The sequence below is a fragment of the Zonotrichia albicollis genome, chromosome 1 (genome assembly GCF_047830755.1).
Source record: "Zonotrichia albicollis isolate bZonAlb1 chromosome 1, bZonAlb1.hap1, whole genome shotgun sequence".
Classification (NCBI taxonomy): domain Eukaryota; kingdom Metazoa; phylum Chordata; class Aves; order Passeriformes; family Passerellidae; genus Zonotrichia; species Zonotrichia albicollis.
Window position 1 is genome coordinate 32,048,808 of NC_133819.1, and position 13,135 is coordinate 32,061,942.

Genomic DNA, 13,135 nt, shown 5'->3' on the forward strand with positions numbered 1-13,135 from the left:
AGCAGCCCTACATACCACCACTTCTCTTGGTTCCTGTCCAATTCTTTCATTCCACAAGCCTCTCTCACTGCAGCAGCACAGTCAAAGTTTATACACTCATTTCCCTGCTCCTTTCCCGGGCTGGCACTGACAGAGGACAGGGAGGGTCACCCAGGGAGAACACTGGCACTGCAGTGTGCACTTACATGACAGCATAAGATGACAAATTTAGTTGCCTTCTACAACAGGGTGATGGATAAGAAGAGAGACTGACATCATCTGCCTGCACTTGTGCAAAACATTTCATACTATCCCACGCATATCCTTGTCTCTAAAATGGAGAGACATGGATTTGACAGATGGACTACTCAGTGGGAAAGGAAAGTCATGGATGCACTCAAAGAGTTGTGGTCAATGGTTTGATGGTTGTGCTTGATCACCAGTGATGAGTGTTGTCCCTCAGGGACCATATTATTTAACATTCACATTTTAGCATAGGAACCTGGACAGTGGAATTGAGTGCACCTTCAGCAAGTCTGGGGATGACAAATTGAGTGGCATGACTGATACTCTAGGGGGAAGGGATTCCATCCAGAGAGACCTAGACAGGCTTGAGAGCTGGGCCTGTGCAGTCCTCATGTATTTCAAAAAGGCCAAGTGTAGGTCTTGTGCCTGGGTTGGGGTAATCCCAAACATGGACACAGGCTGGGTGATGAGTGGATTGAAACCGGCCCTGTGGAGAAGGACTTGGGGGTGTTGGTGGGTGAAAAACTGGACATGACCCAACTGTATCCTGGGCTGCATCAAAAGAAGGAGGAGCAGCAGGCTGAGGGTGGTGATTCTGCACCTCTCCTGCATTTTTTTGAGACCCCCAGCTGGAGTACTGCATCCATTTGTCAGCTTCCTAGCATAATAAAGATAGGAATCTGTTGGAAGAAGTCTAGAGGAGGGCCACTGCGGAGAGGATCGTATGTGGCCCGAAGTTTAGAATCCGACTAGCTGAGGGCGAAAGGCCGACGCCCCTCTGCAATTCCTGGCCAGCACCCTTCGGAGCTTGATGGCCTCGGGCTGTGCTGGCTGCGGACTGGCGTACCTCGCTGGTATATGAGAGGAACGGAACTGACCATTTCCCGGGGGTTAAACATCGGTTTATTGACGGTGATGCCGCATCCAAACACCGGGAAACCATCCGGGAAAAAGTTTTTTTTCATAGGGGGTGAAAACAGGATTATAAAGCAAGGGGGTGGGTACAGACAGAGCCAATCAGGAAAGGTGAGGGGATGAACTTCACAGAACTGACACTCCATGGAGACCAATAATCAAAAGGTAAAGGAGGTGTCCTGGGACCCCAGCCAACCACCATCTCCAGAGAGGAGAAGGTTCTCGAAACCTGGGAGGAGGAAGGGAGTGATTGACTGGACAGGGAGGAAACAACTTTCACTTATAAGGGAAACCAGGGGAGAAGCAATTATATATCGGCAACTATGAATAGCAGTTGCTATAGCAACTTAGCTGACAGGCTAGCAGTGGCGGGAAAAACTGGGGGAACGAAACCATTTTACACATAATAGGGGAGAACAATACATAAATTGGGGGAATAACACAAGAAACTTAACAACACACTACCACATCTCCCCGTTTTTTACCAAATAAAAATTAAAATGAAGAGAAAAGTCCAAATTAAGCTTAGAATGCAGGAACTCGCAGCTGGTCATGACGAGTGTCTTTGTCTTCTGAACATTGCAAGGGACAGTGGCACTCGGCGCAGTCAGTTTCCTCTGGACTAGCTTGCAAATTAGGAGGATGAAAATCAAAAGTGAGTTGGGGAAATGTACTAAAAGACAAAAGGTGAACAGTTAAACGCAAATTACTTAAACAGATGGTTCTGCCCCAAATAATAAATCCAGTTCGGGAGAAGAAGAAGAAATGGGGGAGGGAGATTGGGATTAATAAACCAGAGGTAGTTCATTGACGAGAGGGGTAGGAGCAGCAGTCTCAGCATTGGGGAGGAAGTAAACATCTGAGGAAACTGATGGTGTTTGGGAGGGTTTTCTCCGTCACCGCGAGCACGCTTGAACCTGTGACTCAGCTTCCTTCTGCATCCTCTGCTTCGGGATGAGGTGCCTGACTCATTTGGATGGTCTTTTTCCTCTGTCTTCTTCTTGTCTTGCTTCCGCCTCCATTCCATGTAGTCTTGGCGCATGGGACACTGAGGCATCCAATGCCCCACCTTGCCACAGAGATGGCAGGGATGGGTTGCTGATGTCTTCTTGCCGGACTCAGAAGTAGAAGGACCGGCCACGGGGGAAGCTTCAGCCTCTATGAAGTCTTGCTTGGGGCATTCAGCAAAATGCACAGATGTTCTCTTAGGCCTTGGGGCCAGGGAGACTTGACGCACTACGACATCTATCATGGCTTCTACTGTGGGCTTAGGACTTCGAGGGAGAGTTTTTATAGCCTTGCGGCAGTCAGCGTTGGCATTGCTATAAGCCATCTGCTCAAGCATTTTTTCCCTGTCATCCTCTCCGAACGCTTGCGCTTCCACATATCTGTATAGGCGTTCGATAAATTCCATGTATGGCTCTTGCGCTCCTTGCAAAACCTCAGCATCTTCCCATTGGGAGGTAACTACCTCTAACTTAAAGAAGGCCCGCTCAGCTGCCCGGGCCGTCTCTACTAGCTGGGATGGGAATAAGGCTTTAGCTTGATTTGCCCCTTCAGCCCACTGTCCTTCACCCAAAAGATGTTCTTGGGTAATTAACTGACCATCTGCGTCATGGGACAGTGTAAGGTTCCCCCAAAAACTTGGGAGTACTTCCACTATTTCCCTCCTCCATTCCCTCACCCAGACCCTAAATTCCATGGGTCTGAGCAGGCTAGAGAAGAGGGACCTTAAATCCATCGGTACCAAATCTCCCTGAGCAAGGGTATTGTGTAGCAAACCCCGGAAGAATTCTGACTCCCGGGAGTAATCTTTCTGAGCTTTGCATAGCTCTTTTATTCGGACCTGTGCTAAAGGCACCCACTGTGCCCGTGCATTTCCCCCTTCCCCTAGATAATATGTTACAGGAGCGGCTTCTAATAGGGGAGCTTGCTCCAGTGTCCGGCTTTCCCCCCCCCCCTCCTCTGAACACAAAGCGTGAGAGCTGGGGGGGGTGGCGTGGGAACCGAAACTGGAGGAGGTTGAGGCGGGGTTTGGAGCTGACGTAAGGCAAGGGAGTGGGCGCGGCAAAGTACTCTTGTCCGCCCCCCGGACGGCGTTCGGAGGCGGAGGGAAAAACGAAAACGGAGCGGGGGGGAAGGGAGTGGGGGGCTGAACCGGGGGAGGGGTTTGAGGAGGAGCTGAAGGTGGGGCGGAGTGCTGAGGAGTGAGCGGGACGGAGGGAGGGTATGAGAGAGGAGTAACTGAGCAAGGAGTGTGGTCAGGGTGAAGGAAGGGGTTGGTGCTTGGGAGGAACGGGTTAGCGGAAGAAGAAGGAGCTCTGGCGGCAGAGACCGCGTGGTCCCCGCCATCTTGGACAGTAAAGGGGCTATTTTGTGGAATTTCATTACTAAGCGGAACAAACTTAGGGGTTGAAACTAGGGACTTGGGAACTGGGGTAGAAGGGGAGGATGGAGGAACTTGGGCAGGGCTCCTCGGACGGGGAGGCTGAGCAAGTCGAGAGGGAGCAGGGGCAGAATGGTTTCCCTGCTTTTTGTTGGCCTTTAAAATCCCTTTCGAGGGCTCCTGCCTGTGTGAAGAGGGCTGGGGGGTAAGGATGCGGGAACCGGGAGAACTAGGGAACAAACTCGAAAAAGAAAGATCCTTTCTTGAACTCCCGGCTGGGCGCAGCGAAGTTAATACTTTGCTTGCCCAGTATGCCACGTTAGACAACCGGGGTTCCCCAGCGTTAACCTGTTGGTCTAATTTGGCCACAACGGCTGCCCAAAAACTCAGCTCTTTTGCAACTTCTGGGGAAACTTCAGGGAAATGTGAAGATACCCATCTAATCAACACTATCAACTCTTTCTTGGGGGCAGTAAAACCTCTTCCAAGTAACAAACCCTTAACTACAAAAAAAACTCCTTTTTGGGTTTTGCTCTGACCCACACCCATGATCGTGGGGGGTGTAGCGGCCCCGCCGCGGCAAACCGCGCGGAAAAGCCGCCCTGCGCTGTAAGAGCCCGCCGCAACCAGTCAGCGCCGCGCCGAGAGCCCCGCTGCTGGGCCTGGCGTCACCGTGCCGGGGCACCGCGAGCGTGAAAGGCGGCAGACGGCAGTCCCCCGCGTAGAGCTCCCAGGGAAAATTAAAAGGGCAGGGGAGGAACCGAGTCCGGGGTTCACCTAATCAAAGAGCGTTGCAAACGAAAAGTTCAGGCGGATTAGTCCACTGACACCGGAGGAAGTCTGACGGCTAGTAGATTTAAAGTCCAGTCCGCGGGGTACGGTAAAGCCCCACGTTGGGCGCCATCTGCGGAGAGGATCATATGTGGCCCGAAGTTTAGAATCCGACTAGCTGAGGGCGAAAGGCCGACGCCCCTCTGCAATTCCTGGCCAGCACCCTTCGGAGCTTGATGGCCTCGGGCTGTGCTGGCTGCGGACTGGCGTACCTCGCTGGTATATGAGAGGAACGGAACTGACCATTTCCCGGGGGTTAAACATCGGTTTATTGACGGTGATGCCGCATCCAAACACCGGGAAACCATCCGGGAAAAAGTTTTTTTTCATAGGGGGTGAAAACAGGATTATAAAGCAAGGGGGTGGGTACAGACAGAGCCAATCAGGAAAGGTGAGGGGATGAACTTCACAGAACTGACACTCCATGGAGACCAATAATCAAAAGGTAAAGGAGGTGTCCTGGGACCCCAGCCAACCACCATCTCCAGAGAGGAGAAGGTTCTCGAAACCTGGGAGGAGGAAGGGAGTGATTGACTGGACAGGGAGGAAACAACTTTCACTTATAAGGGAAACCAGGGGAGAAGCAATTATATATCGGCAACTATGAATAGCAGTTGCTATAGCAACTTAGCTGACAGGCTAGCAGTGGCGGGAAAAACTGGGGGAACGAAACCATTTTACACATAATAGGGGAGAACAATACATAAATTGGGGGAATAACACAAGAAACTTAACAACACACTACCACAGGCCACTAAGTTGATAATGAAAATGGAGCCCCTCTCCCATGGAGACAAGCTGAGAGAGTTGGGGTTGCTCAGCCTGAAGAAAAGAAGGTTCCAGGGAGATCTTGTAATATTTTCCAGCATCTAAAGGGGGCTAACAGAAAGGACATGATACTTCTTATCAGGGAGTGTAGTGAAAGGACAGCTAATATTATATAGGACATGTAATAATTTTAAACTGAAATTGGGTAAATTTAGATTAAATTTTAGGAAAAAATTCTGAGGAGTCTGCAAAAGGTGTCTGATGCTGAAAACCAGTAGAGAAAAAACTCAAAATTCTACTTTATCCTTCAGACCAGGAAGAATTCACAGCTCTGAAAAGGGACAACAGGACAATGGCTTTTCAGTGGCAGCCTGGACCCATATCAATGCAGAGCAAAGATGAAACATTGGAGAGACCATGAGAATACATTTAGCCTGCCATGCACCCAACCACCCAAAATTTCTAAAAGCATAATAAAATAGAAACTGGAAAGGAGAAAGTAGAACAAAACAGGAAGTGGCTTTCTGGAATAGAAAAAATTATCTTTCATGGTGACGCTAGTGCAGCCTGTGCAATGTTGAAACACTCACTGCAATTAGGCTGAAATTAACACAGAAATTTAGGATTTTGATGTCCTAGCTACCATGATAGATCCCGTTTTCCTTTTTTTTCCTAACTTGCCTCAATAAATAAATATTAGGAACTGAGCACACCTCTATTCAGCAGACTGCTTTGGCTATTGGGGACAAACTGGGCAGTTGCCTACAGAAGAGGAAGAGGTACTGGATAAGTGGTCCAGCCCATCTTCAAAGACCCCAACTTTTGGGTGGTTCTGTTGGAGAAGCACCACTTCTCCCTGAAGATATCTGGTAAATATAGCCTGCTCTCCCAAAATTTTTTTGACACACACACCGATTGAAAACACATTTGCAAATCGCTCTAAGAATGAGCCAAAATGTGCTTTTAAAGCAAATCAATTAGTCATCAGGCAAACAGCTCATCTCTCGCAAAAACTACCTTGGAATAGTTAATGGTGCCCACGCCAAGTGCTGCTTTCTAGCTGCTGCCACCCTGGCATCCCCACGTGCCTCCTCACCAGCTTGAGGAGAAGCTTTGCCAAGCCCCATGTCAGGGACAGGACAGGGCTGTGGCAGCACATGTGGTGGGACAGAAAACCATATGTGCAGGAGATCCAGAGCACTGGGTGTCCTCCAGAAGGGCTGTCCCATCACACACGAGTAGGTGTGCACAGGCAGCTTCATCTTCCCTGCTGGGGATGCAGGAAGAAAGAGGCAGGGACAGGTCCTGTGGGCTGGACGATCCAGAGTGGGATCTATGAGCATGGCACAGGGATGGCATCGTCCTAGCTTGGGAACACAACCTGCATGGGACAGAGGAGGACAGCTGGGACAGGAAGCCCAGAGAAAGTTTTGGAATAGGACTGCTAGTATCAAATCTGAATACGCCACAGAAAAATTAGTCTGAAATTGGGAAACATTATAAAGGAGTTTACTGCGGTATTTAAAATCACTAAAATTGCCAGGAGTAGAGTAATAACATGAAAAGAATGGGAGGATTAAAATAAAGTGAACAGCAAGTAATTGAAACAACCAGAAGGAAATATTTACCTATAATCTATATAATCAGCTTATAGAACTATAAGCCAAAGAATAAAATATTCCAGGTTGAGTTTTAGAAGCAGAGGCCTATTTAAAGACTAATCCTACAATGCAAAGTCTATACCCAAGTTTAAATTGGTATTGCTTCAACTGTACAGTTATTTTTAACACAAGCTAAGAACTTCTGACATTATTTAAAGTGAAGCATGTGAAGATATCGATGATACTATTTTAATATATTGGCACAAACAGATTTTTTAGAGGTTTAGAAAGAAATTACCCCACAACACACTACACAACAAAGTATACTAATGGCTCCATCGGAAAAAACAAGCTGTATCTTACTGTAAAATGCTGACTTAGTTCCTTCATTGGGAGAGCATTGAACTGGGTCCACTACAGCAACTCCCTGTGCATTTACTACAACCTGGTTAATGTTCTGCTCAAGGGGCTAATGGTACTGCAGAGCATGGATTTAGTCATATCTTTTGGAGATACATTTGAATTTTCTCCTTATTTTTAGAGCTGGGATTTTGCTTTGGCCACATCTTAGCTTGGGAGAACGACTTGCCTACAAGTTGCTTGTGCTTCGCCTCCTGCCCAAGCTGTTCCAACAACTGCTGGTATTTCTGCCATTGCCAGCACTGCAGTCACAGTAGCATCAGCAATGCTCTGTACATCTGCTAGCAATTTAATCACCAGCATGCTCAGAAAGAAACAGAGTAAAAGTGCTTCAAGCTCCAGTTCAAGTGCTTTCCTCAGCTGGGATTTAGTGCAGTGGTAGCAGCCAGCAACCTGTCTGCACTAGAAGTCATAATGTAACACCTCGAAAGAGGCTATAGAAATAATAATTTTAAATATGGAACAGAAATGTTTTGGCCTTTCTTCTAAGAGCATCTGATACTCATGCGCACTTAGTGAGAAAAAAAGACAAAAATGGGAGGGAAGAATTTCTATTTTAGTCAGGATTATTCCTTTTACTAAATCTTCTAAAGTGGGATTTATTATGAAACTAACAGAAATGAGGAAAGGCAGAATCATGGCTTTTCTTCCCCAGTAAATTGTTCAAGCTTCCACTCCAGATTTTTCAAATATCTAGGTTTTTAACTGTTGTGTTTCCAAAATATAAGCATAATATTCTGTGTTTTGGAATTTGCAGTGTACAATCAAACCTTACCTGCTTTCAGTTTACAACACACTCGTCAATATTTGTCTGTTTGATCAGAGCCTAATTTGCAAATATGCCCATCATCAACTCCATGCTGCAGGGCAGTTCTAGAAACATTTTTGTTATGCACAAATATAACAAAACAATTGTTCATAGTTTCAGGGCACTGTCACTATGTCCCTAAAGAATTTAGTACAACACTCGTGCATATCAAACTGGGTTACTCAATATACTTAAAATTAAGCAAATGCTTCAGTATTGTTATTTCCTAAATATAAATAGCCTGAACAAATATCATCTCATTTTGAAATGCACATGGTGTAGCACAGACTACCTGGTAATGAGATAATTTCTATTCCCTGACAGGGGGATTTCTGCAACTCCTCAACACCTGAATCCTAAATTGGGTAATGTGATCACAAAGGAAATTATATATTCAGACACACATCCAAAAAGAATTTAAGCATCCAAACCTAAAATACACTTTCACAAGTACTCATGCTGGAAACTTCCCACATTCCAACCATGAGAGCATATGGAAAAGGATCACAAATAAAGCTGAATACAAATTCACTCTCAAAAACAATCATCTGCTTGTACTTTTCTCTCCAATGATCATTCAGCTCTAAGAATACAGTGGCTGAGGAAAAATTTTAAAAATCCACCAGAGGTATTTACTTAATTTCCCTCAGGCTTCCCTCCTACTCCACACACAAATCAAAAAGTAATTATTTGTGTCCCAACCAGATTTTGTTCTCTTGTTATGAACCATGACAATGATAATGCCATAAGAGCGATAGAAACCACTGCAACTGTTACAACTGATAAAAACCTATGGGGTTCTTTTATCAAAAAGATTTGCTGGAGTTGCTAAAAGCAAGCAGCTACAATAATGAGAGAGTTTCCCCTCTAGCCCTGATCTGAACACAAATCCTGAAACAAAGCTGGGCTGTACCTGTCTGGCACACCCTCCCCAACCTGCAACACAAGAAGGCAGTCATTTCTGCAGGAGTAAATGCCCATTTATTCCCAGTGCTTACTCATGCCAGGCAGGGAGTGGGGGAAGGGAGCAAAAAATCACTGAACAATATGATTTAACACTTTGCCACCTTTGAATATTTTGCATTTGATATCACCTGCTGCTGTCTAAATGGTAGTTGTTTTAAGCAGAAGTAAGACATGGGTGCTGTGTTCAGTAGAGGAAACGCTACCGTTGTTTGAAGGTGGCTGGATATAGGGAGTGCTGTCATGAATCCCAATCCGTTTCCATGTGGCAACAGATTTTTTCTTGTTGCTAAGGCACAGCAAGCAGAGTTGGTTGGGAAGCTAGCTGACTTTCAGTGGATATCATTCATATGAAATCATAGAATATGCCTGACTTTCTGCCAATAATATTTGTAACAAACAACCTTCCCACGGCTCCACTTGAAGCCCCACTGTCAGAATTCACGGGTAATGAAGAATAACCAACGTGACAGTTCTCTGCATCAATATTTATTTAAGATTAAATAGAAAATCCTTTTTAAAGGATCTTTTTTATAAAGGAAAGATCTTCTCCTGGTCATTTTAAACTTCATACACTTAGGTGTAACAAAAAAAGGTCAAAAAGCTGTAAAAAGAAAAATCTGTATTCAGCAGAGCTTGCAATTTAGGGTTCCCAGAGGAGCCTGAAGAGCTCTCTGGAGAAACCCAAATGAGTCACTAATGAAAGAAAACCAAGGAGGTATTGTCATCTGTTTTCTGTATAAAAAGAACTTACAAAATAAGTTATTTCATGAAGGGGAAACCCACAACCCATAGTTCATTCTCACTTCCTCCAAAACAGAAAGAGATGTGAGAAGAAAATGGATGCTCTTTATAAAGACAAGCAGTGGTCTTTATGATTAAAGACTTATTTCTGAGTCAGTGACAGCTAGGAAAGCTATGCATTTAGAAGCATTTCTTTATTTTCCAGTACCTAGCAAACTAAATATGGCTGCATGGGTTTGTGTTTCAAACAAAACTAATTTTTACTTTATCTGGCATAAACCATCCACTTTCAAAGCCTCTGGAGCCTAGTGTGATCTAATGTTCAAGAGCAAAATTTATTTTCAATGTCCTTTTCTACGCCTAAAAGAAGTTAATTAAAGAAAAGAATATCATAGAAGACAATATGGCAGGGCTGGCTGGTTTCTCTCCTCCCTCTTCCTCAGTCCTACCATGGTGAAAAGCCCAGGATAAATCCAGCTTCAGGAAGGCACCAACACAGGCTCCTCCATCTGTATCCTGTGCCTCAAACAAAGCTGCAGCATCCTGATACCCACCTGGATTGAGGGAAAGGGAGGAGTGGTGAGCCAGTAGAAGGGGATATCTTAGTTAGGAACTTTATGTGACTAAAGAAAGGAGACAGCCACGCTCCTGCTAATGATGAGCTCCATGATCAGATTCAGTACCCTGGAATGAGGCTGCTGACAAGCAGGTCATGTTCTCTCTACACCTCCTGCTTCAGCTTCCCATTCCTGCCACTCTTCTCCTTTGTGCTTCCATCCTGTCCATGAAGCCATGTCCTGACCCAAACCAGAGGCCAGTGGCTTTGAATGGGCTCATTAAACAGAGATTCATTTCAACAGAGATGGTTTCCCTTGTGGGGGTCACTGGGGAGCCACACAAACACAATCCCCAGCAAGGCAGCAGCGGGGGCACGGGCCAGGCTGCGGGACAAGGAGGGAGGCAGGCAGGGACAGCTGTGCTCAGAGGAAGCATTTGTTTATGCTACATTAAAACTATCCAAGGAATGATGGCATAAAGCACATCTAATAAATCCTTTTTATGTTGACAGAGCAGAGACATTGCTCTGTCAACATAAAAAGGAAGTTAACTATGCTTGCAAAAAATGACAATACAAAATTCAAGGGTGTCAGCAATGGGGAACTTCACTTCCCACTCCATGTTCACATAAATGCATCAGCTAAAGAAAACACAATACCCATGTCATCTACAACTGTAGACTGCATGGGCATACTTTGTTATACAGAAACAGAGTTTAAACAAGAGTTCTCTTTCTTATAAAGAGAGAATGGACATTTTCAACTCATATGCTAATACAATGTTTGGAGTGAGATTTCATTAAATATGAAGAGCTAGAATTTTGCTGCTTTTCATTGTGCTTTATATAACATTAAAATATGCAGAGTACACTTAATTGTCTATTCATGTTCTTTCCTTAACTAAACTTTATTGCAGCATTTGTGCTCTCATTTGCCAGCTAGTCCATACACTTCCTAATGCTACCTTACAAAATTCCCGGTGCATTTCATTCTTCCTGGCTGTCAGCAACATTTCAGAGGAAAGAAGTATCCTCCCTTTCTGCCAGTAAAAAATAGGCACTGTACAGACTGTCACCATAAACATTTAACAATATTGCTGTACTTCATATTTTTTAAAACTTAGCACCTAATAAATACAGTAGATGGTTTTTGTCATCTACCCTTGTGTCCCTGGCCACCAGCATCTGGTCTGGTTTTGATCTGGAGGGCAACACATAAGAGTAGATGGGTTGGGGGGTTCAGAGATTGCTAAACATTTTTGTAGCAGCTAATATTTCTAATGATGTAAGTTTTAATTTGATAGCACACTATTTGGAGCATTCGAAAGAATGTGCACTGGATATTTCACACTACAATTAAAACAATGTTCCCAGTGGCAGGTCACTGTTTATTTTCAGATAAATCTAAATAAAGACACCAACAAAACAGTTAAAAGAGAGATCAGGAGCATGAAAATGCAGATTGTCTGCATACTTAAAAGCTTTTCAAAGTACCTCTGCTGACATGTTTCTTGTGTTGCCAGCAAAATACCTTCTCATGACACATTTCCAAATGAAAAAAAAAAAGAAAGCAGCACAGTACATCTACTTAGCAAAGGCATTCTGAAAGCCAAGAACACTGACTTACAAACATGCATTAGTAAAAAGAAATTTATGAGGAAACTGTGTGTCAAACACAAGAACAAATGCTCAGATTATAAAATCTTCTTCCTAGAGTTTTTCTAACTTTACCAGACAGCGTCCTGCACAATTTCTCTGGCTTTGAATTTTGTCCTGCACAGAGCAGGTGTTGGATCAAACAATCTCCTGGAGTTCCCTTAGCACCCAAATAATTCTGTAATTGTCTCCAGCTCCATCGCTCCCAGACAATTCAATTCTGCTAGTCCAACTGGCTGTACTAGGCAAGGGAGAAAAAGTCTCTGGAGCTTCAGGGCAACCAGAAGTACATTTCTATGTACATTCTGCATTTAAAAAGAGGCTTCTAAAATCACACATTTTTGTGTTAGCCCCCCACCAAAACTTTTTCCTGTGATATCACTCACTTTGCCAGGTCTCAATTGCTGAGGTACCCCAGCTGTCAACATTACTGCAGATAATAGTGCTGCCAAAACCTGACCTTCAGCAAGCCACATTTCTCAGAGATTTAATATAATAAAAATTTTAAAGCAGACAATCAGTTAAGTGATTCATCTTGCCTGTCACTACCAACCACCCAACACGTAGGTGTAAGTTCAAATGTTCCCTCTCTGGTGTCAGGCAAAACCAGCATGGTTGGGTACTTGATTTTTGCCAGCACAGGCTCAGGAGCCTTCAGATGAGCTTCCCCCATAGCCCAGCTGCAAGAATGCTCACCTCTACCATAAGAACTCTAGCAAACAGCAGAAGGGCAAAAATATCCAAGATTGCTGCAGCTATTTCAGTGAACACAGATGCAGGAACAAAACCTCAAATATTAGCAAATAGTCAGCAAATCAGCTGTGAACGATGACGACAAATGGCTAAAAATGTCAATATAGAGTGCATATATTATTGAATAAGAAAATCCATTAAAATCTTAATTCATTCAGAAGCAATTTGTAATTAAAGACACACTTTTATGGTTTTCAATAACTAAAGGATCTTTAATGTTTCAAGTACAAAAAGACAAAATTAAAATTCTGTGCTCTGATTATGATGAAAATACCTCCCAGTAAATTGCATTAGCTTACTGTTTGAAAAATGCCTTTCTGACAACTTTTTAAAATTTTCTTTTAATAGGTTGCACACAGATTGTCCAGGACTGGGTGTACAAGTGCACAAAGGTATGTTTTTAATGTCCCTATAATTTTATGTCCCTGCTCCCAGAAAGCCCTGCTTTTACCACTGCCTGCACAAGAAGGTAGGTCATCCAGTAATTTCCCAATCCTTTTTCCTTCTTA

General features: G+C 44.3%; 1 protein-coding gene across 1 annotated transcript in view; it reads right to left on the bottom strand.

Moving 5' to 3' along the window:
• RAPGEF5 (Rap guanine nucleotide exchange factor 5) overlaps nucleotides 1-13,135 on the bottom strand; it is a 159,782-nt gene that overhangs the window by 128,741 nt on the left and 17,906 nt on the right. The window lies entirely within an intron of this gene.